At 42.4% G+C, this 25633-nt stretch overlaps 1 protein-coding gene across 1 annotated transcript in view; it reads left to right on the plus strand.

Moving 5' to 3' along the window:
* Window positions 1-6494: 6494 nt before the first annotated feature.
* NEDD9 (neural precursor cell expressed, developmentally down-regulated 9) overlaps window positions 6495-25633 on the plus strand; it is a 153492-nt gene continuing 134353 nt past the window's right edge. Inside the window, exon 1 of the mRNA XM_075921258.1 lies at window positions 6495-6697. The gene's annotated coding sequence lies outside the window, so the exon portion shown is untranslated. The remainder of the gene's footprint in view (window positions 6698-25633) is intronic.

Below are 25633 nucleotides of genomic sequence, written 5' to 3' on the forward strand. Positions count from 1 at the left end.
CCTTCTACAGTCTTCAGTTGGCTTTGCAGTTCCGTCCTTTCCTGTATATTGACTCCTCCGCAATTTCTGTGTAATTCACAAACTAGATCACAGTTGGATTCATATTAAAGAAACAGACAGAATAAAAGACACTAAGCAGCCATACAGGGTGCACAGAGAGGCTCTTTTTGTTAAGTTTACTAGTCCAGCAGGTCATACGTAGGAGACAGCATCATTTCCTGAAAATGGACATGCTTCACCATTGTGACCAAGACAGCTCTGCAGGCCATCTGAATGTGGTCCAAGAACAACCCATGGCAGTTTTCAGCACTTTGAAAAGCAATACAAGTAAATAACTTTGCCTGCTGTGGTGGTGGTCTACTGGACACTAGAAAAATGACAAAGTAAAATTATTCAAGTTCATAGAATTGTTTTATGCAACATGTGTTTCAGACAATGATTATTTTATGGATAAAGGTGTTTTATTCAACATAGAAGAATCAGGGACGGATTAGACAACTTTGGTGTTACGATTCTCAGAAATGCATGGCACAAAGGACTCCATGATTCTTAACATTATGAAGGGCTAATTATACCAGGGTGGGTTGTAAAACAGATTTTTGAGGCTGTCAGAAGAGGTGTGGGGGAGAGAAATGGCTGAGGAAACAAAGAAAATAAAATGTAAAGAAAAATGGTTACAGAATATACCCCTTCGTATATTTTACTACAGTCTAATTGAAAGAAATAAGAGGACTACTTGGACCAGATTTGGATGAGAAAAGGGAATCTTTAAAAAAGCAAAAGAAATACTAGTGAAATATCTGAGGAGAATGTTGTTTGGAGAATTATATTATTGGGCAAAAGAAATGACACTAAGTTGTTAATAAGCCCTTTGTATTGGGACTGTCTATGGGAAGACTGGGCCACACAAATCAAAATTTAATGGATTATTTAATATCTGTAACATGACGAAATCTTGAAATGAACTGAAGCCTACTGAAATGAATGTTTATCATCTTTCAGTATTTGAGCAATTCTTTGTAATTTTCACTGTCACACGGACTTTCTTATAGGACTCTTACTTCTGCTTTTTAAATTGTCCTAAACTGCTAAATCAGGGATGGACAATAAAACAATGGCAGTTCACCAGGGTAACCCCTGATGGGCCACCATTATATTTACCTGCACCTCTGCAAGAATGGGCAATTGCAGCTCCTGTTGGATGCAGATCTCTGTTCCAGGCCGATGGGAGCTGTGGGAAGTGATGTGGTCTGGGACACTGTTTCCTCAAGTTCTCATTGGCCGCAGGTTGCCAGTCCAAGCCAATGGGAGCTACAGTCACCCATACCTGTGGAACTGCAGGTAAATCTAGTGGCAGCAGCCTGCCAGGGGCTAACCCTGGGGAACTGGATCCCATCTGTGGACCAGTATTTGTCCACCCCTGCACTAGATTTTTGTTAAACCTTAACTTTGGTTTTCTTAATACAGAAGGTTCCATCACTGACTGGTGTGCTCTAGATCAGTGTTTCTCAACTTTTTTTTTTATAGAGTACCCCTTAAAAAAAAAAACTATAAACCTCTCCAGTACATACAGTTTTCAGACACTTTTTTTTCTACTATTGCAACACATTTGTTTAAACAACTTAATTGTAGCTGGGTGGGCGATGAAATTTCTCGGTGTAAAAAGTACAAAAATAAAGTGCTGTAAAACTTAAAACAAAAATTCAGTTTTCTCCAAATTTCAGTTGTGCTGATGTACCCACCAGACATCTCTCAAGTGCCCCTAAGGGTACTCGTACTACTGGTTGAGAAACACTGCTCTAGATGGCTGGGCATGGCATAGCAGCCCCTTCTATGTCACTCTGTCAACTGCTACTCAGGCATCATAAATTTAATCCCAGCTAGCCTGGGTCAAGTGACTTGGACTCAAGAGGCTCTGGCAGTGGGACTGTAAAACTGAAGTGTGGGCATTCAGGGCATTCAAGCTCAGGCTCTGCTAAGCTTTACTGTGCAGTAAACCTCATGAGCCCAAGTCATCTGACTTGGGCTCTAAGACTCATTGCGGTGGATTTTTTAATCACTGTGTGTAAATGTATCATTAGACACCTAAGGCCCCATAACCCTGGCCTTACTGCCTTGGTGGACCTGACCTTAGTGACTATGACTCAGATCTTTGACTTCCAAATGGGCTCAACAGTCCTTGCCCCTTTAGTCACAAAGCTTCCACCGCTCTTCCTGTCGGGGGGTGTGAGGAGGGGAGTATGATGGAACCCAAGCCTGCCCTCTCCTCTGTGTGCTGCACCAGGGACCTTGTGATAAGAAACTAGCATCTGTTCTTAGAATCTCTCCCAGGTTCCATGGGTTGGTTCTTTCCTTTACCTGTTTGCAGCCTTTGTTGTGGAACTGCACCCTCCAGTCCTCTCTCCCCAGGATTTCACATGCCCACACAGCTCCTCCCCATTGCTTACTGAGGAGCTCTCTCAGAATGGGCTCCTAGCCCAGGAGCGGGTAATAAAATGGCAGTGGTTCACCAGGGTTAGTGCCTGGTGGGTCATTCTCGCTATATGTACCTGGGCCTCTGCAGGTATGGGTGATTGCTACGCCCATTAGTCAGGAACGGTGATCCATGGCCAATGGAAGCTGCAATCCTCCATACCTGTGGAGGCACAGGTAAATATTACCTTGTGGGGGCCCACCAGGGGCTAATCCTCATGGATCTGGTATTTGCCCGCCACTATCCTAGCCTCTCAAGCAGACCTCTGGATTTCCTGCTTTCCTTTCCTACCAGGGCCAGCCCCAGCATAAAAGATTACATTTCTCAGTCCTCTTGCCCTATTGGCCCTGCAGCTCTTCCTTTACAGCAGGGGTGGGGAACCTGAAGGCCAGGCCACCACTTTCCACAGCTCCCATTGGCTGGGAATGCTGAAGCATGCCAGCTGGGAGCTGCAGGGCTCTGTGCCTGCGGACGCACAGTAAACAAACCATCTTGCAACCTACCAGCGGCTAACCCTGATCAAGCACATGCTGTCTATGGGCCAGAGGTTTCCCACCCCTGCTTTACAGGAACCACCGAGTCTAGTTATCCCCAATCCGTAATTGCCTATCTCCCATTCAGGTGTCAGGGAATAGATGAGTATGGCTCTGCTCGCCCCTTAAAACAGTGGCATTCGCACACCCTTAAGTTTCCAGCTTTTGAGATTTTTCCTTTTAGCGCCATTGTTTCTGAAAAATAATATGCTCTCAAAGAAGTGATATGTGCCTGCAACCAGGGCCGGATTAAGCGGTGGGGCTAGCTGGGCAGCTGCCTGGGGCACCAACCTATAGGGGGCGCCTGATGGCAGCTGTAACGGGCGCCGCACGCCCAATTGCAGCTGTAAGGTGTGCAGCATGCCGGGGGCGGGACCGCGCATGTGTTGTGCACCCTCTGCCCGGGGCGCAGGAATTGCTCGAGCTGGTCCTGCCTGCAACCCTAATATTACCTTGATGAAGTTGATTTCTGTGGGCATCATCAGACACTCCTGGTATCACTGAAATCACAAGAGCTTTGTCATTGGTGTTAGTATGGTCAGAAGCAGGTCCTAAGAGATAGAGCTCATGAAGTCAACTGAGTAGATGAATTCATTCATTTCTCAGCATGAAAGACTTGCTGGTAAATATTCTAGACTTGATTCCTCTCACCACAGATGTGACTCCTGATTTTATGCAAAAAGCTCCATATGCATTTTAACATCCTTGTAGGTGGTTGAGGAGCCAACTAGCTTGGAGTTCAGAAAAGTTTTGTGCTGTTAAAATGCGTCATCAATGGAAAATCTAATGCACGCATAAAGACAGTTTAAATAAAGATAAAAATGTAAACAGTGCCTGCTTTATTGCGTGATTAGTAATTCCATCTGTTTGGTGTCTTCTGTAGAGAATGGATTTGAAGGGGAGGAAATAGCTCTTCATAGTTCCAAGCAGTGTAAAATTCATAAAAATATTTGAGAATAAACAAATCTAAAAAAATCTGAATCTTTTCCACTGAGGAAGCATCTAACTATTTCTGCTCTCAGGCAGAGCTGTGCTACTCCGTGCATTGTAGTCTTGTGCAATGAGCCTAAGAGTTAAGTGGAATAAATTATTACTCTACTTCTCCTTTTCCTCCGAACTCCTACTCTTGTTTTTGGTAACTTCAGTTTTCTCATCGGTGACCTGCCAGACCCTGCTGCCTCCCACTTTCCTCTCTTGATCCACCTCTTCTGACCTACGTCTGGATTAACTCTCCCATTCACTGACAGGGTCACTCCTTGGACCTTGTCTTCACTAATCCTTCTCAGATTTTTCACTGAGTCCCATGTCTCCTTATCTCCTTCCACATCACTCACTCTCCCCTCTTCAGGGGTGACGCAGCAGCCTCTCTAAAGCTCAGACAGGACTACACTTTGACCCAAATGTCTAAACACTGAGATTGCTCATCAACTATCATTCATAACAGAGAATAGCCCCTTTCTGCTGTATGAGCAGGCTTTGGCAGCTGGGCTAAACAGTGAAAGAAGGGCAGCGCAAACATGTAACTTACATTCCTTGTAAGATAGGGACACTGTGCAGCTCAGGTCCCCCAAAGAGCCATCTGCAGAGTCTGGAGAATCCTAGTACAGTATGACAACAGCAGCAGCAGGAGCATAGTGGGTGACAGGAGTCTATAAACTGGGTCACTGTGTAAAAAAAAAAAAAAAGGCAGGGTTGGGGGTTCCAACATGAGGGAGGAGAGGAGTGTACTTATCTTCCTTTCCCCCACACCTAATTACCAGTCCAGCGGGCCTGCTCTCTCCATGGACACAGAAATTGGTCTGAAGAGGGGCACAGGGGATTAGCTCATTCCCCACTCCACTCCCGCCAGCTTTCACTCAGTCTGGGATGAAACTACTCCCCAAGTGAGACTGTATAGCAGTAGGTGGTATGGGCTGTCAAATCCCACCCCATGGTTGAGCAGTGTCACAGGAGAAACTTTCCTAGTGCTGTTGCACCTGCCGTGCTCTAGGAGCCAAGCCCCATTTTAAATAGTGACCCAGGCATTTAGGTGCCCAAGTCTAATTGAATTTCAATGCAACTTAAGCACCTTAGTCACTTTTGAAAGTGGCTCTGAGGTCTGGTCCTCACTACAGACCTATATTTGGTAGAACAGTGTTGCTTGGGGATGTACACAATCCACACCCCTCAGCCACATACAGGCAGTCCCCGGGTTACGTACAAGATAGGGACTGTAGGTTTGTTCTTAAGTTGAATTTGTATGTAAGTCGGAACTGGTACATATTGTAGGGGAAACTCTAGCCAAACATTTCTCCGGAGCTCAGTTTTATTCTCCCACACCTCACTTCCCTCAGTCCTTTATTCTCAAGCTGAGGTGTCTGCTGAGAAAAGCCGCTCTGCGTCTCCCTAGTCTGCTGGGGGCGGGGCGCTAGCTTCGCGTCTCCCTGGTCTGCTGGGGGGAAGCAGCTAGTGCGGGGTTGCCTCACCCCGTTTGTAAGTAGGGATCCGATGTAAGTCGGATCCATGTAACCCGGGGACTGCCTGTAGTTATACCAAGCAAACCCTCTCCCCCATGTGGACAGTGGTGTATTAGCTGGAGAACTTCTCCCGTGGAGACAGCTACTGCCTCTCGAGGAGGAGGATTAATTATGCCAGTGAGACAGCTCTCTCCTGTTGGCTTAGAGCATCTTCATTGAAGCGCTACGGTGACATTGATACAGCGTTGCAAGTGTACATGTTCCTTGAGTCTCCTACATTGTTAAGCTTATGTATACACAGGGAGCAGCAGCCTACAGCAGTTCATTGACTTGGGCTTATGGGGTTCACATTATGGTGTGAAAGTTAGCTGTACTGATGCTGTGGCTAGGCTGGAGCTTGCACTCTGAAACCCACATCCCCCTTTCTCCAAGGCTTCATTGCCCACAACACAATGTCTACACCGCTATTTTCAGGGCTGTACTTTTCAACCTGGGCTCTGAGGCTCACTGCTTCAGGCTGCCACTCGCTGTGTAGATGTATCCTTTGGTTCTTTTGAAAATTTTGCCCTTAATTTTTAGATGGTTGCCCTTGAACAAGGGTGCCCCCCTCAGAATCCAAGCAGGACTTCATACTTTCAGAGCTCAGCAGGGACACATTGCTCTAGATGTCCCCCCCCCCTTCCCAGAGGAGGTTTGGGCCTGAAATCGGCCTCTTTAAGCTAGAGATATAGAACTTTCTATAGGGATAGGGTTGTTCTCTAAGCCCAGAAATAAGAGGGGCAGATCTTTTCTTAGCAAACTGGTGTTCCAAATAAATACAAGTAAAATAGTAAAATTATTAGACAGTGTAACTCCTTTGATTCAAAAACAGATAGAGATACAGATGGAATTTTCATTTCTTATATTCATACTCAAGAAATTTTTAACCTGAAGATAAGAGAGCCCCTGCCAAAAACAGTTAATCATTCTGGGAGGAAACTAAACTATCACCATTTCAGTGTCTAAAAGCGGAAGGAAAAAACATTTGTGGTTTCTCTTAAGACGGGTTTAAAATTTACCCTTCCAACAGACACCTCGGTCTCCAAAGAAAAAGTTATAATTAATCAATGTATAAGACTCTTTCATCATGCTACATTAACCTTAATGAGGATTTAAGACTAGGAATAAGAGAAGCAAAACAGAAAAAGAGAAATTAAAGGGAAGACGATAAATTAAAAAGCATATTACTGCACGAGGTGAGTGTTCCTCTCTTTACATCACCTGCCATTGTTGCAAATGCCTCAGACAGGTTCTCTCTTCTGTTTACTCTGGGCTTGCTCCTGCAAGGTGTTGAGCAATTTATCTGGCCTCGGCACGGCATTTAAGCCTGTGCTCAGCTTTAATGAGTTATCTCAGCGGTTTGCTTAAATGTTGTGTTTGTTCGGTGACAGATTCCTCAGCATCTTGTAGCATCAAGATTTTTTACTGCAATACTTTCTCCCTTCTTGGCATCTGCCATTGCAGCTTAGTGCTAACAGTTTCCTTTAGGTTTGTCCATATCTGCTACATATTGATGGTAAATGTTCGATTGTAAGTTGTTTTCTGGGGTGTGGAGGGGAGTTGTCCTTATTTTTATTGATACACACATACCTGAGCAGATGATCAACATGTACATACATTATTTAATTGTTATTTTATTTATCAGGTAAAAAATTGCTCATTTTATTATTATGGTTGAATATACTATACTTATCTAAAACGATCACCCGCACAGCAGCAAAAATTGGTAGCCTAGAGCTGGTACTCTTTCACCAAAGTTCAAACAAAAGAGTACAAGTCATCCCAAAGATGCTTAAAAGCAGGACTTCAAGACCAGGGGAGCTGATTCTTAGGGTACATTTCCTCGTATTACTGGTTTCAAAAGTCAGTTTGCTTTTACTTTCAGACTTTAACCATCTGATATTGTATTTATTTGGTTTGAATTTTAATCAGGGAAATATTAATTTTGTTTTATTGGAAGTGATTCTAAATGACATGGGTGTGTGTAATGACTGGTCAATCATACGGTCTCTAGTTGGTCCCTGGTGTTGAGCTAATTATGTTGTAGTCTACCCTGAACTTACAAGTACTGAAGGTATTTGATTTGTTACAAGCATCTGTGAACATTTTTGTACTATTTGCAATCTCTTTTTAATCACTTTCCACCTATGTTCACATGAATACAGTTTTGTTTGCAGATAAAGTATCACAAATACTAGAGCAAATATTGCCTGATAACAAGTGCCAGAAGATGGCCTCACCGAGATCTCTTTGAAAGTTATCATTCAGGGATCACACGCAATCTCCAAAAAGCAATGCTCTTTCTGTAAGCTGAGCATTTGGACAGTCACCCCAGAGAGATTCAGATGCAGTCCAGCTGATTAGCAGCACGCATATAGTGCCCTCAACCAGCAACATGTGTTTCTACTGGTGGTGCATATCCGCACATACCTTGGATCACATAAAAAAAATTATTTCATATGTGGAGGGAAAAATTAGAGGGAACACTGATGACCAGGGGGTATTTTAAACTTATAGTTAGTCCATCAATTAAAATATTTTAATAAAATATTTGCGGAATAACTCATTTTTAATGAATTTGCTAGTTAAGTCATGTAGTAGATTATTTATGAATAGAAGAAGGGGCTACATTCCTCAGATACATTGTTCATTGTGATTAGTCCTCCCACCTGTGTTCAGGACATACAAAGAGAAATACAGGCAGACAAAGAAATGCAAGAATGTGCTTGTTTACTGAAGGCTCGCTAATGTCTTCAGTGAGAATGTGGCTCAAAGTCTTAACGATTATCTAGTTCTGCCACTAAGCCAAATAAAGCTGTTGAATGCAAAGCTATGTATGTCCTGAAAAATCTCTAGCAAAGCAAAGTGTAATGAAGCAACATTTAATGTATTTATTTATCTAAAACCATTGCTCAGTTTGACAGCTTTATGATACACAACCTGTTTCCATGAAGGTCCAGGGCGCAGAGAGAGGCGGGGAAGAGGGTTGTGAATAGTCACACAGTCATACTACAGCTTGACTCAATGCATGTAAACAGTAAAAGGCTGGCTCCCTAGCGAAGACAGCAGACCACATGGGAGCAGTAACAATTCTAGCCCTGTTCACAGCAATAAGGCTTCCTTTAAAATAACTTGATTTACAGGGCAGTTATAAGCAAGTACTCAAAATACCACAGCATCATGGAAACAGTAAGAAAGACATACCTGCAGAAGACAAAGCATCACAGTATCACAATAAGGCTAAATATCTGGAATGTTGCTTCTCAGGAGAAAGCATTTCTTAAAATCAGATAATGATGGTGCTTGTTTTAGCAGACCAGAGTCCACATCCTCAGTAGGTAACTTTGGCCCCTAACTTATTTCAGCAGACATTAGAAGTCCAAATATCTTACTATTTTCTGGGCCAGATAACCTTAGCCTGCTTATTTGAAACTTCCATTCCTGAACCCTGCATCTTATAATCAGTTTTTGTTACAGGTATACTATATGCTGGAAGGGCATACCAAGTGGGGTGCCACAGGGGTCTGTTTTGCAACTGGTTCTGTTCAATATCTTCATTGATGATTTAGATGATGGCATAGAGAGTACAATTAAGTTTGCAGATGATACTAAGCTGGGAGGGGTTGCCACTGCTTTGGAGGATAAGGTCATAATTCAAAGTGATCTGGACAAACTAGAGAAATGGTCTGAGGTAAACAGGATGAAGTTTAATAAGGACAAATGCAAAGTACTCCAGTTAGGAAGGAACACTCCATTTCACACATACAGAATGAGAAGTGATTGTCTGGGAAGGAATACTGCAGAAAGGGATTTAGGGGTCATAGTGGGACCACAAGTTAAACATGAGTCAAACTGTTCCTAAAAAAGCAAACATGATCAGGGCTGGCCGTACCATGAGGCGAACTGAGGTGGCTGCCTCCGGTGCCAAATTGTGAGTGTGTGGGAGGGAGAGGGGCGGGGCCCCACCAGGACCCAGAGTGTAGAAAATTGTGTCTGCTGCTGGTGCATATGTATTCTCTCTGCTCTAGATGCACAGGGATGGTGAAGTGCTGTGCTGGAGGATGGAGGGCACAAGAAACATAAGCATGCAGGAGAAAATGTGGCATGGGGACATCATTTGAGCTCCCTGCCTCAGGTGCCAAAATGGTCTGGGCCAGCCTTGAACAGGATTCTGGGATGCATTAGCAGGAGTGTTGTGAGCAAGACATGGGACGTAATTTTTACCCTTTACTCTGTGCTGATTAGGCCTCAACTGGAGTATGGTGCCACGTTTCAAGAAAGATGTGGAGAAATTGGAGAAGGTCCAGAAAAGAGCAACAAAAATGATTAAAGGTCTAGAAAACATGACCTATCAGGGAAGATTGAAATAAGTGGGCTGGTTTAGTTTAGAAAAGAGAAGACTGAGAGGGGACATGATAGCAGTTTTCAAGTAACTAAAAAGGTGTCACAAGGAAGAGGGAGAAAAATTGTTGTCCTTGGCCTCTGAGGATAAGACAAGAAGCAATGGGCTTAACCTGCAGCAAGGGAGGTTTAGGTTGGACATTAGGAAAAACATTCTAACTGTCAAGGTGGTTAAACACTGGAATAAATTGCCTAGGGAGGTCATGGAATCTCCATCACTGAAGATATTTAAGAGCAGATTAGACAGATACCAGTCAGGGATGATAGACAGTGCTTGGTCCTGCTGTGAGGGCAGGGGACTAGACTCAATGATCCCTTGAGGTCCCTTCCAGTTCTATGATTCTGTGTTGAACCTCTCTAATCTAGCACTCTCTTGTCCGGCAACATCTGTGGTCTGGCATGATTTTAATTAGCCGGATGTCTATATATCATGGGTATGACCAAGTTTCCCATGATCACAAAGTTTGTTTACCACAAACAGTCCTGGCTCTCAGTGCTCTGTGCTGTTCTTTAGCTCTAATTAACTCCTAAATGTCTTCTAAGAGCCCAGTAAGCAGTAGAAGTGTTGGTAATGCTGATAGACAATATTGATCTCCGTGGTCCAGTAAATTCTCTCATTCGGAACTGTTCAGGTCCCAAGGGTACTGGACTAGAGAGGTTCAACCTGTATCTTGAAATGACTAGACTGTCAATCAAACAACCTATCTTCTGTCTGCACAGGAGATAAATAAATAGGACAATATGCTGGTGTCAAGCTATCAATATGGTTATACAAGGCAATAAGAGAGTGACACTATCTTCCCTCAAAGACACGTAACTAATTTAGTCAAGGATCATATTTAGTAGCCTAGTACACAAGGAAACACTAACTTATAGGAGTTATTATATAATATGTCCAGCTGCTGCAGTAGCACCTAAGATGCATCAAAATATATGGGTACATCTAGACTACATGCCTCTGCCAACAGAAGCATGTAAAATAGGCTACCCGACGTAGTCAATGAAGCAGGGATTTAAATGTCCCCGGCTTCATTAAAATAAAAACATCCACCACGCTGTGCCGGCTCAGCTGGTCGTCGGCATAGCGCACGAGCCAAGACGTGGATCGGTAGACAAGGGAAGCCTTTGTCGACCAATCCCTTAAGCCTCGTGAAATGAGGCTTAATGGATCGGTCGACAAAGGTTTCCCTTGTCGACCGGTCTGCATCTTGACTGCTGCACTGTGCCGACGATCAGCTGAGCCGGCTCAGCGTGGCGGCCATTTTTATTTTAATGAAGCTGGGGATATTTAAATCCCCCCTTCATTGACTACGTCAGGTAGCCTATTTTACATGCCTCTGTCGGCAGAGGCATGTAGTCTAGACATACCCTATGGGTCCATTCGCTTCCAATATAAAGAGGCACAGCTCTAACAATTGCCAGGGATTTTCATCTATTTACCCCAGTAGATAATCTGACCCATAATAATCTATACAGGGTATTAATTACTAATGATAAATCTGATCCTTAAATACACTCTACACAGTTTTAGAGTTGGGAAAATGAGTATCTCTATGATTAGGTTACATTTTGAAAGGGACTAACCTTGACAGGCTTTGCTTGGACCAGATTATCCACTACAGTATTAGCATTTTGCTAACATTCTACCAAACAAAAGGTAGCGACAGAAATGTTACTAGAAACCAACAAATATTAGCAAAAAGCAGATCTCAAATCTGTAATCTTAAGAATTCAAACTGTAAAGTAGTTAAGCTCACTCAGCCAGGGACCAGACATACAGCCTATGGCTGTGTCCAGACTCCATGCCTCCGTCGACGGAGGCATGTAGATTAGCGAGATCGGAAGAGGGAAATGAAGCCGCGATTAAAATAATCGCGGCTTCATTTAAATTTAAATGGCTGCCCCGATCTGCCGATCAGCTGTTTGTCGGCAGATCGGGAGAGTCTGGACGCGATGCCCCGACAAAGAAGCCTTTCTTCATCGACACAGGTAAACCTGGTTTCACGAGGCTTACCTGTGTCGATGAAGAAAGGCTTCTTTGTCGGGGCATCGCGTCCAGACTCTCCCGATCTGCCGACAAACAGCTGATCGGCAGATCGGGGCAGCCATTTAAATTTAAATGAAGCCGCGATTATTTTAATCGCGGCTTCATTTCCCTCTTCCGATCTCGCTAATCTACATGCCTCCGTCGACGGAGGCATGGAGTCTGGACACAGCCTATGTGTCCAAACAAAGCTGCTCAAGAGGCAAAGCATAACTAAAGATACTTAAAGCAGGGCTTGTACGGTGAACATTCATAAACAGGGCTTAGGTTGATATATGCTTGCATAATATTTTTCATCAGCAAACAATTGTTCATTTGTGAGCAGAAACAGGTCTCTATTTGTCTGCTCAGACTCATCAGTGTTCTCAACCTCAGATCTCTCATCTCCCTCGCCCCCTTTTTTTCGTCATTCCCTGCCCACTCCCCACACACCTACTGCAGAAGGTGTGCACCCACTTTCCCCTGTGACTTTAGACTCAAGGGTTGGGTAATTCATGCAATGCTACAAGAGAGTTTTTTTTACTCCCACCTTTGTGGGTACCTAGCTCAGGTTACAATCTATTGTGATATTTCATACTCCTTTAAGCTAATGTGAGAGAAGGCCCTGTTTTTAAAGAGGTAGACATTTTAAATTAATGTTATTGCTGCAAATTACAGAGTTGAAGAAAGGAATTCTTTTTGAGAGTGGGTTGTGAAGAAAGCCTAGGAACAGGAGAGCTGCACTGGGACTGGGGATCTGCAGCTCGCTTTCTATTTGATACAATCTCTTTTAAAGGTCATCCACTGGGAGACAACATCGATCAAATTATTTTTTTTAAAAGGGACACTGCTACCAGTGAAGATTTATAGAACATACTTGTGCTAGAGTTCTGTATTTAAAAAAAATCATTTTAAGCCATATAATAACTTTAGCAGGGCTATCATAAGAAGCTGCCAACATTTCAAACATTTCCTTGATGTAGGATGATCACAATGGAAAGGAATGTGAATCTTATCCAGCAGTCAGCAAGGTTTTGTCTTTCTTAATCTCTGAAACTAAATCATTGGTACTTTTTAGTCTCCAACCTAAATCTTAATTGATGCTTACTGTCATGTAGATTACTGTGTAATTCTTCTAACCAGAGACCAAAGTGCTCTTTACAGCAGCAATGGTATAGAGACCCCATGATAAAGTATTTGAACAGTAAATAACCTCTAGGATTTATTGCTGTTGTGATCTCTTCATGTACGACAGATCTCGGAGGAAATCTGATCACTCTGAAAGCTCAAGGGTTTTTTTTTTAATATTAAAATTGCTTTATTTTAGATGGTTAGTTGTCAGACCTAAGCCTGGTATCGATAAGAGACTCAACAGTGTCTCAATAGAGCAGGTGGTTTGTTCGTAGAGTGCTGTAATTTTACTTTACACCTTGCAGACATTTGTTTTTTCAATATACGAATTCTACCAAACTCTCCAGAGCAAACCTTCCTACTCTGACAGATTCCAAAGGCTACATGGTTTCATTTAATGATTCGTCAGACACAGTGAAGATCAAAGCAGAGAAGTTAAAAAGCCACCCCTCGAGCTCTGTTAATGACAATCACATCAGAAGTGTCTTCAAAAGGTGCCAACATTATAGTAAAGACTCGGGAGTGGATGGTGGAAACAGAGACTTTCCTATAGAATCCACTGAAATGATTTGGGATTTAGCTTTTCTGAGGAATGTAGCAATAAAACTTAACATTTTCCCTACTGAAACAGGCAGGGTGCCTTTTCAATAGAGGCAGAGGAAATATCTACTTCATTGCTATGAACATCAAGTTCAATTGTGACATTAAGAACAGCTATTGACTGTATCAATTTCACCCTTCTGTTCTGCTTTGAGCACAGGTGACTGAGGGCTTGTCTATGCTTACCGGGAGTTCAGCCCTGCAGTGATCAGTCACCGAGGGGTTGTCTACTAACTGCTTTCTTGTCAACTTCGGTACTCCACCAGAATGAGAATTGTAAGCGAAGTCGATAGGAAAGTTTCTTCTGTCAACCCTCTGCAATGGAGACCTCACAGTAACTCAAATTAAGGTACCTCAACTCCAGGTACAGTATTCACATAGCTGGAGTTGAGTAAATTAGGTCGATTTTGCCCCAGAGTGTAGATCTGACCTGAGTAATCTGGGAGAGGAATAATTTGCTTTGCTCTCCGCTCCTATTCCCTTGCTGTTACTGCAAGGCATCTCTGCCAAATGGGGGCTTGAGTGGCTTCATTTATTAAGGTATAACTAAAGGCCACATGCTTCTCTGGCTAACCAGTGAATTTTCCTAAGGAAAATCCATCAGACAGTAGTGCTGTTCTTTTCAACATCAGGGCATGGGGGTTTTATACCCCACTGACTTTACATGCTTAAGCAATTTGCTTAAATGGGGCCTTAATCTCTCTGTGCCTCAGTTTTTCCATCTTTACGAATGAAGATAGCACCTCCCTACCTCACAGTGATGTTGAGAGGGCTTAATATGTCATTGACTCCAGTATTAAGTACCAAATAAAAGACTATAAATAAGGATCCAGGAGGTGCTCAGCACTTCATCGTACAGAGTCCCAGAGCAGAATGCCCCCAAGTCTAATGAACCATTAATTCCAGTTGAGGGCGTCATGATCAGCTTCTTAGTTCTATGATGTGCCAGAGTTAATAAAAAAAGACACTGAGTGAGCATTTGATTGCAATTAAACTACAATCAGGCAACACAAAAAAATTTTTTTTTTTTGAAATGTACCAAAAAAAGAGACAGCTCCCTATTGCTCTAAAATTTCAGTCATTCAAGACAGAACCCTATTAACATGGCAAATGGTAATTTGTAAAGAATAAAGGCTTGAGAGCCAATGGACATTAGTCCTTGGACGCCACTCAAAAGTACACAATTTTATGTAAACTGTAATTGTTTGTAGCGGTGTGCCCCAATGGTATCACCTTTGCCTGGGCTCAGGACGTCATCAGGCCAACAGTTGAAGGCTACTATGTTTATAATTATTGGAATCTTTAGGGCCAATATTGCTCTGCTAAATGCGATCCAAAGCCAACAGAAGTCACCGAAAAGACTGCCATTGACTCCAGCAGGAGTTGAATCAGGTCTTTGATCTGTTGGCATTGATGGAATTATGCCAGTGTAAATAAAAAAAAGCATCTGGCCAAAGCTGCTGTTCATGTGAAAATACTTTGAATATATCCTAATTCTGGGGTTTGCTCTAACAATATTCTGATTTTTTCTATGTTTACGTCTCTCCTTTCATTCACCAGCCAAGATATTATTTCTTTTGATTTCCTGTTGTGTTTCTCTCCTCCCAATACCTCACATTTCCAGATTTAATCTTTCATGTCTATGTTCTCTGGGGCTTTTTTAAAAATCTTATTTTCCCTGTAGCCATTATACCAGGTGTTCCTTTATGACCATTTCATCTGGTTTTTCCCCTTTCCAAGTATTTCTTTCAGTCTTCAGTGTTGCTTGTTTTGCTTTCCCCCCTACTTTCTCAACTGCTTTTCATTCTCCAGTCACTACACATTTTCCTATAAAATGCTCTCCTCCCATGCCTTTTTTCCCCAGTTTTCTCCTTTATGCATTTCTGTTTCTCTCTGTACTTTATTAGGTTTAGGTTCATTTTGATTCATTAATCAAATTTATTGCAGGCATTTATACTGCACCCATTGCTGTATTATCTAGAAGAACTTTGCATGATTCAAATAATCTCTCAAGAATAGAGCGATATTTTACTTTCACTTTCGCTATTTACTTCAATTTTTTTCTCCTTTCTTTTTATACCCTGTATTATTCCAGCTCTAAGTAAATATCATTTAGTTATTTATTTGTATTGCAGTAGTGTCTTGAGGCCCTGGTCAAGGATCATGCTAGTCATTATAAAAGGTCCCTGTCCCAAAGAACTTAAACGTAAGTCTGAGATGAGAAAACAGGTAGCTATGACAGAGAGACTGCCAGACAAGAGCAAGCAAGCAGCGACAGTTCCAGTACACAAACTGCCTACCCATTGCCAAGTGTTTTGTGGGACTCATAACAGAGATGATTTTTAAGGAGAGATTTGGAGGATAAGGCAGGAGAGGGCCTTGCAGATTTTTATGGGGAGCTCCTCGAAGGGATAAGGGGCTATACAGGAGAAAGCAATATAGCATCTATTGGCAAATAGGACTAAGAGATGATAAAGCAGGGGTCTGTAACTTGAAGAGGTGACAGATAGGATGAGGAGACTCTACAAAGTAACAGTGACTAATTTGTCTTCATTTATAGTCACAAACATTTTGGTCCAGATTGAAACTTCACCGTTAGGCCCCATATCTAATTTCCTCTCTTCATATTTCTCCCTCTTCACCTCCTTCTGGCACGGACACTGGCTCACAGGCATTTTCAAACTATCCAGCTGCAACTCCACAAGAAATGGTACTTGTGTTGCAGACAAGCCTTTGAGCCAACAAGCCACAAACCTAAAAACATGCCACACCCCATACATGTTTTAAAAATTACCATTATTAGCTACTAAATAGGGTAGTTCTTGATTCCCAGGCACTTGGCAGAACATCGAGATCTGGTTCAGATTCTCTCAGCACACTGTGGTGAAGTGGCATTGCAATTTTTATGTAACAACTTGGGGAAAAAATAACCACACATTTCTTCAATAATCTTCTCTTTGTTTCATGAAACTTGCTTGGATTGTGCTATGAGCCAATGGGTGATTGGCTGAGTGATGCCAGTTACAATCCTAAGTTCAGATGCTAACCAAAATGAACATGGATGAAAAAAAATCTCCTATTTGGAAAGCAATTCATGTTTTGTAGCTAACCAGCTGTACTAACAACCATTTCTAAATTTGTACTATGGCACAGAATAAACACGCGACCTGTTCCACAGCCACAAAAGGAGGGTGCCATAAGGACTGACTTCTTAGATTTGGTCTACTCTGCACTTAAGTACAGCAGAGCTATAACTACATTTTCTCTTTAGTGTGCAATTCTGCAATTTCAAAATTTGTTTCGGTTTTGAAACAGAACAAAAGCAAAAATGTCCTAAACTTTAAATAAAATCAAAACTTTTCATTCGGGTTTTGACAATTACTACTTTCATTTTGAAAAGTCATTCCAAAATAAAACAAAAAAATGGAATATCCCAACTGCAGCCTATTTTAACATCAGAACATTTCATTTCAGATTACTTTTCCAAAGTGTCATCAAAATTCATACTTTTAGACATTCGGATTTTCACAAAAAAAGATCATTTTTGTGAAAATCCAAATGTCTAAAAGTAGTCACATTTCTGACTAGTTCTTCTTACAAGTTTTGACAGCATAACTGTGTTGGTTAAAACTGTGATAAAACCACACCCGTAACAACAGGCCATCAAACGCTGGGCAGAAATGAACAAGGCTGGAGTCTAAATATAGTTAGTTATAGTAATAGTTGGGCTAAAAAGAAATTTATATCACCAAAAATAGAAAATCCTTTCATCCAGAACACTCTAGCAACTTTGGACAAATGTTTTAAATTCCTGTTGTCAAGATTCTCTCTTTTTAGCTTACATTGACTAATAATCAGGAATGTATCCCTGAGAATTATTAAAGCACCTATTAAAGCAGAGTTTACTCAATTCAGACAGCTACTCTGGGTCCAGATCTGAAATCACATCAAGAGATGGAAAACCTTTCACACCATTTATGTATACAACAGAAATGCCAAAGAGAGAAAGATGTTTAGAAGTGCTATTATACATATAAGACGCACATGGGATCTTTCTCAGGGAAAAAAGCAACATGCTATGTTTACTGAAAATACAATATGAAAAGCAGCATATGCTTTCATTCACTTACACAGTCAATCTAATGGCCAGTTAGATTGAACATGAGGTTGACTTCCCACTGTGGAGAATAGGAGGAGCCCCAAGCCTCACAGGCTGGATACAGCTCGTGACTCTGCATGCTGCCACTCCCTCTTTTCCCCTGGGGAAATGGCAGTGCAGGAAACTACACCCCCTACAGGCTTTCTCAGTTGCTCCCATTGGCCAGAATCCTGGCCGGATCCCCACCCCAGGCCCACTCCTACACCCTACCTCCTACCCAGATCCCCCAGCCCCAGTCCACTCCTGCACCGAGCCTCCTGGCCAGACTCTGCAGCCTCACCCTGTCCTGCACCCATTTTATCATCATGGGTGGTTGGCTGGTGATCTGTAGAAAGGTTTGTGTTGAGCAGGGTGGGCTGCAGGCCAAAAAGTTTGACAGCCACTGTTGTAAGGCAGGATGTCCAGAAATCCATTTATTCTTGGCACTCTTTTCTAAATCCTTTGTCAACATCTTTTATAAAGTATGGACACCAGAACTGGGTACTGTGTTTCCAGAATAGTCTCACTAATGGTGCATAGATTGGAAAAAACTCCTTTCCTCATTTCTATTTGATATTCCCTTGTTATAATCCAAGGATCATATTTGCAATTTTAACCACCACATTTCATGGGAAGTGCATGTACAGCTTGTTATCCAATATGCCTGTAACTCCTTTCTTAGTCAGTTTTCCAAACTTTCAGCCCTCCAGCCTAAAAAGTCTGACCTACATGCTTGGTTCATGGAGGACCTTACATTTAGCTAAATTAAAATGCACATTGCTTAAGTAAGCTCCGGTTAAAATGCAATCCAGATGGCTCTGCAAAATTGAGCTGCTCTTATCATTTACCACTTCATAAACTTCTGTGTCATCTATAAACTTGATCACAATAATTTTATATTTTCTGCCCCCTCTTTGATAAAGATATTGACTAGCACTGCATCGTGAACACATCCTTGTGGGAGCCTATGATAGATTTCCCCATTGTATGATGATTCCCAAATTAGATGTCAGGATCCAAAATATAATGAAATTCTGGGTGTTCTAAAATATGCAGAATTTTTCCACTAATTGTCGTAGTTTTGCAATTTTGTTTTGCCTGAATTCAAGGAATGCCTAATATAGCGAATACTAGTGGAATGGGATAGGTTTAGAAGACAAAATAAAACAAGAACAAGTTAAAAATCACTTAGAAAAGTTAGATATCCGCAAGTCACCAGAGACTGATTAAATGCATCTTAGAATATTCAAGGAGCTGACAGAGGAGGTATCTGAGCCTTTAGCTATTATCTTTGAAAAAATCATTGAAGACAGGAGCAATTCCCAAAGACGGGCAGATATAGTGCCCATCAATAAAAAGGGAAATAAGAACAACCCAGGAAACTATAGATCAGTCAGTTTAACTTCTGTGCCAGGAAAGATAATGGAGCAAGTAATTAAGGAATTCACCTGCAAACATCTGGATGATAATAAGATAATCGGTAACAGCCAACATGGATTTGTAAAGAACAAATCATGACAAACCAATCCGATAGCTTTCTTTGATAGGATAACAAGTCTTGTGGATAAGGGAGAAGGGGTGGTTGTGGTATACCTAGACAATAGTAAGGCATTTGATACTGTCTCATGTGATCTTCTTATCAATAAACTAGACAGAAATAACTTCGATGGGGCTCCTATAAGGTGGGTGCATAACTGGCTGGATAACCAAAGTAGTTGTTAACGGTTCACAATCCTACTGGAAGGGCATAACAAGTGGGGATCCTCAGGGGTCTGTTTTGGAACTGGTTCTGTTCAATATATTCATCAATGATTTAGATATTGGCATAGAGAGTATGCTTATTAAGTTTGCAGATGATACCAAGCTAGGAGGAGTTGCAACTGCTTTGGAGCATAGGGTCATAATTCAAAATGATCTGGACAAACCGGACAAATGGTCTGAGGTAAATAGGATGAAGTTTAACAAGGACAAATGCAAAGTACTCCACTTAGGAAGGAACAATGGCTGTGTCCAGACTCAGGGTTTTTTTCGAAAAAAGTAGCCTTTTTTCGAAAAAACTTCACCTGCGTCTAGACTGCAGCTGCATTCTTTCGAAATTAAATCGAAAGAACACGGCTTTTCTTTCGATGGCGGTAAACCTCATTTCACGAGGAAGAACGCCTTTTTTTGAAAGTGCTCTTTCGAAAAAAGGCGTTCTTGAATGCCAACAGGGCTTTTTAGAAAGAGAGCATCCAGACTCACTCGCTGCTTTCTTTCGAAAAAGCGGCTTGCTTTTTCGAAAGTTCTGCTTGCAGTCTAGATGCTCTTTTTCGAAAGAGGCTTTTTCGAAAGTATCTTTCGAAAAAGCCTCTTTCGAAAGAGGCTTGCAGTCTAGACATAGCCAGTCTGTTTCACACATACAGAATGGGAAGCGACTGTCTAGAAAGGAGTACTGCAGAAAGGAATCTAGGGGTCATAGTGGACTTCAAGCTAAATATGAGTCAACAGTGTGATGCTGTTGCAAAAAAAAGCAAACATGATTCTGGTTTTCATTAACAAGAGTGTTGTCAGCAAGAGTTCAGCTGGATATTGTGTCTAGTTCTGGGCACCACATTTCAATGAAGATGTGGAGAAACTGGAGAAGGTGCAGAGAGGAGCAACAAGAATGATTAAAGGTCTAGATAACATGACCCATGAAGAAAGACTGAAAGGAATTGGGATTTTTTAGTTTGGAAAGGAGAAGACCGAGAGGGGACACGATAGTGGTTTTCAGGTATCTAAAAGGGTATGACAAGGAGGAGGGAGAAAAATTGTTGTCCTTGGCCTTTGAGGATAGGACAAAAAGCAATGGGCTTAAACTTCAGCAAGGAAGGTTTAGGCTGGACATTAGGAAAAACTTCCTAACTGTCAGTGTGGTAAAACACCAGAATAAATTGCCTATGAACGCTGTGGAATCTCCATCTCTGGAGATATTTAAGAGCAGGTTGGACAGACATCTATCAGGGATGGTCTAGATGGTACTGGGTCCTGCCCTGAGGGCGGGGGCCTGGACTTGATGACCTCTCGAGGTCCTTTCCAGTGTTCTATGATTTAATTGAAGATGTCGTCAGGGGATGGCACCTCCAGCAATATGTCTAACTAAAACTTGCAACCTAGGATTACAGTGTCAGAACCTAGGTGAATAATGAAAGCTATCTCCTGCTCAATTTCAAAATATCATAACTCAGGGCATATTCGAACCCTTGTTTAAAGTGTCCTGCCTTTTGCTTTGGGAAGGAAAAACTCATTTCTATTTGTCAGTATTCATCTGGAAATATTCAGATAGAAATGGGGCAAAGCAGCTGGAATGGAAGGCTGAGCTTTGCAGGATTTCAACATGTGCTTGGCACCTTTCATTGATTTGTGTTCTTCTCGGTTCATTGATTTTAAAATATCAAACTTCAATTATTCCAGAACTGGAGAAATTGAGCCTGGCTGTTTATCTGAAATACGCTCAATAATATAGCCTTGCATAATAATATAATAGTCAGTAATAATATGGCAGCTTTGACTAGTACAATGGATTAGTAAAGAAAAGTATTCTAAATTCCAGATGAAGCTAGTTGCAGTTTTCAATCAATAATATCAACAGTAGTTAATGTTATCTTGTTATTTAAACATGTGTTAACACTACTATGTTACACTAATTCTTTGCTAAATTTATGAGAAGGGAACTCAAAGTGACCTTTCTTGTCCAGATGGAGCATTTTAAGAAATTGAATTATGTACGTGCCACAGGAAGGTAACACACACACTCTTAAAGTGTCTTTGACTAAAGTATTTTGTCTAATGTTTCATCTGGCCTGAAATGCATCCAATTTATCATTTTCCAATATAAACCCACTGGAACAAAAAAGACAAGAAATAGGATCACCCACCAGCCAAGGTTTACCACTAAATGCTGAAAACAATTTATACTGTGTTATTGGCAGTTGTATTACAGTAATGGTTAATGTGCCATGTGCCAGCTTTCAAGGATATTTAATGAACACTGGTGGTCCAAGCGCTGTCTGCTCATTTAATGTGATAAGTGTAGGGAAGGGGAAATATTGGAGACTCATTGCTGGATATGGCTATGCTGAAAGCACATCTGCACAAGGACGATTGTATGCTATTTAAGGGATGGCTTTCTAAATATAATCTTACATAGGCTCTGTTTTGACAGCAAAACAAATGGTTAGTGTTTGGACCAGGCCGTTCAGAGGAAGGCAAATAGAAGCAGCAGCATGGAGCTGTTTACTTTGATAGTCTGCTCCACAGGGTTCTGATTAAGGGGCTATTTTGATGACAATTTTCCCTCTTTGGTCCTCTGAGCAGCTAGTCACTAATCTGCATCTGATTCTGGATCCAAGCCAGCAAAGACTTCCTGAGGTCCTACAACACTCCAATAGAGGGATCAGCTTTTTGCTGATTGTAACACTTGGAAAAATGGCTAACAGTTAAGGACTGGTCAAATTCCTGGAATGAAATAAGAACTGCCGGGGGTCTGTGACAAAAGAATGGGTTTCTGGTTTTTGGGATGTGGGGCTATGCTGACTATGCTTCATTTTCCCTGTCAGGAAAACCTCTCTCTTCCCCCAGTCCATCCCCACCTGCTTTCCCTCTGTTGGTGAGAAAGATGGAAACAAGCAAGAAAGTAGTAACTGACAGCAGCTCATTTGGGAAGGACAGGCAAGGGGCAGAAAGGAATTTGCATGGAGTCTATCTGGCAGCCCTACTGTCCAAGGGAGCAGGTTGGTAGCATAAAGCACGTTAACTTATTGAGTGAGGCCTCTTCTGGTAGTCACCAATGAGGTGAGAAGAGTTTTATTAGTGCTTATTAGCAGGGTGGCTTTCTGTAAGACTGATATCAAATTCGGTGACTAGATTGCGCAGGATGTGCTCCCATCATAAGCCTACAACCTCCAGTCCTCTAAGGACGTGGTGTCCAACACACTAGCCAGTAGCCACATGTGGCTCTTTGATTGAGTGTGCCTGATACAGAGGCAGCAATGCAGGGTGGCTGAAGCCTCTGTCCGTGGGGCACTCTGACCTCCTGCGGAAAGGGGCTACTGCCTTGAAGCAGCCTCAGCCCATAGCAGGCCCAGGTTCACTGATGACCAAGGCTGCTTCGTGGCAGCCACCCTACCCTTCCCCCTCAACTGTTGCCTCGGGGCAGGAGGAGGGCTGGTGGCACTGCAGAGCCAGTGCTGGGAGGAACCGGCTTTTAAGCTGATACAGAGGCAGTGGGGGGAGTGGAGGGAATTGCATGTAGTCGACAAGATTAATGGATAAGCCTAGATTTATTAATCGTATAGTTGACTATACATTGACATCCCTAACAGAAATGTCATATTGTCCTTACCAATAACTTCACTGATAATGGAATATTTAGCAGCGGCACTGCATTTTTGGAAACATGTGATAACCTGGGACAGGGATACGGTGGAGGGTAGGCAGGGATACTCACCTGCAGATAAAGAAGGATCACTGAAGTTGAGGAAGGGAAATCCAAATGTGCCCTTTGCATTGCCTGGATCCTGGGGCCACTTTGCATCATGCCAGCTTGCTTGCTTGCATCAGCTGCTAACAATACCAAGCAGCCACTACAGTAGCCAGGAGTGTTGGGGTGCCAGAGTAAGAGAAACTGGGCTGCGGAGGGTCAGGCTTATGATTGATGCAATAACAGCCAGGCCAGGAGTCAAGGGAGGGATTGGAACAAAGTAAAGGCAAAGCTGGAGAGGGACTGGGAACAAGGCTGGAGTAAGCTAATGCCTGTGGAGTCTGGTAGGACTATCAGACAGGAAAGAGTTCTGAGCCATGAAGTCACATTGAGAAGTTGGGCAGACTGTCCTACTGTTTCTCTGTGAGGTTTATATACCTGCTAGAGTCAGCGGGTCAGCTACTGACTTGTGAGCTGGCTGGAGGAAGTCTAGCACAGGAATGACTCATCCCCCGATGTGGCTTAATGAGGCTCTAGTGCAGAGATGACTCATAATTGGAGCCCTGACCTTGCATCTTTCTCCCAGCCATGTCCTCTCTACTGGCAAGTGCCAGGCTTTTGTACTATCCAAGGATGCCCCTAAACAGGGAAAATCTTTGAGGGATCTAATCTTGCCAGGGTTTGAGCTCCTGTGCACAGAGGAGCAGTGCAAAGAGGCTGGGCCAATGGGTCTAGACTGTGCTTGTTCTTAGTGAGAGAGGGACAAGTATGAGAGTGGCAGAAAATTGGAAAAAAGAGCAAAACTGTGAAAGAGGGAGGCATGTCCCTTATACAATGGAAGAAAGTTGAATGGGGGGAGGGAACAAGCATCCTGTTTTCGGGAAGCCAAGGAGAACAGTGGCAACAGACAAGAGTGTAAGAAAAAATAAAAGGTACTTTTGGGGGTTTATCCAAATTATTTACACAGAGGAAATCTGGCTCAAAATGTCATGCTGACAGTACTACAACTCTTACTCTTGTTATTAGCAACTGGATGAACGCGGAGTGTAATTTCAATGGTTCTTCTGCATGGCTTCTAGAGTTACTCTTTTGGCTGTATGGCTTTGCATTTGTGGCCTACACAAAGGTCCTGCAGCATGGATTTCAAACTGTGGCAACCCAGCATTGTTTACACTGCAGCATGCTTGAAATCCTAGGGTCCCATAAAAGAGATTTCAAAAGATGACCCACTATACAAACAGGTCTGTTTTGATCTAAAAGTATTTCAGTCTATTGTATCAGTCCTTGTTTTCTGGGGTGTACAGTAAAAGGATCTGGCTAAGCTGTGTGGTGTCTGGACTCACCTGACTGTGGCTTCCCTAGAGGGTTTCATTATTTCATACGGCTGTGCCATGGGTTTCAAAAAGCCTGGAATATGGGAAGTGGAGGAAAAGAATGATGCAAAAGGATCTGTGCCACTGACCACCGCCCAGGGTAGTGATCTAATCTTCCCTTTACCCAGTTACCTATGGGGGTATATATACTTTGAATTGCATTTCACCACACAGAATACGCACACACACACAGGACAATTTTTTCTTTAGAAATGTCTTCGGTTGACACCTGTTACCATAATGCAGCAGTCTGTAATATGTTGCATAAGCCAGTGGCTTCACAGGGAAGAAAGGGACACAACAGCAATTGAGAGAAATTCAGCTTGTGGGTCACATTTAGAATCATATTTCCCTCTTCTTGCTGTCAGCTCTTTCCAAATTAGTTACCATGGGCTTCCTGGTAGGCAGTTGTTTGCTGGATCCAGCGGTGTACTTTCAAGCAGCTTAGAGGTGCGAAGGCCAAAATCAATATCATTATAGGTGGCACAAGGGTCACCGCTTTGTGAACTGAAACTGCTACTACAAAAAAGGAAGAAATCCGTCAGCCCCTCCCTTGTGTTTTTGGTTAGTATAGCAAGTCCTGCTATCACTAGAGGATTTGTCAAAATCCTTACTCACTGCACATCCCTTGCTTCAACTTTTCTCTAGTGATAAATACACCAGGATGCAGTGTAGCTGTAGCCATGTCAGTCCTAGAATACTAAAGAGACAATGTGGGTGAGATAGTATCTTGTATATGGGACCAATTTCTCCAGGTGAGAAAGACAAAGCTTCCAGGCCACACAATCACTTTTTAAATCCAGACCTGAAGAAGTAAATTCTGCTCTTAGTTATACTGACACCAATGCACACTAGACCCTGGTCTACACTAGGGAGTTATTTCTGAATAACTCCCCTGATTTTGAAACAACAAGCAGAGTGTCCACACTACCTAGTCCATTATTTCAAAATAACTGGCTGGTTATTTCAAAACAACAACTCCTGCTTTCCACAAGGGATTATTTTGAAATAGCAGTAGTGTGGACG

This window comes from Pelodiscus sinensis, chromosome 2 (genome assembly GCF_049634645.1).
Source record: "Pelodiscus sinensis isolate JC-2024 chromosome 2, ASM4963464v1, whole genome shotgun sequence".
Lineage (NCBI taxonomy): Eukaryota > Metazoa > Chordata > Testudines > Trionychidae > Pelodiscus > Pelodiscus sinensis.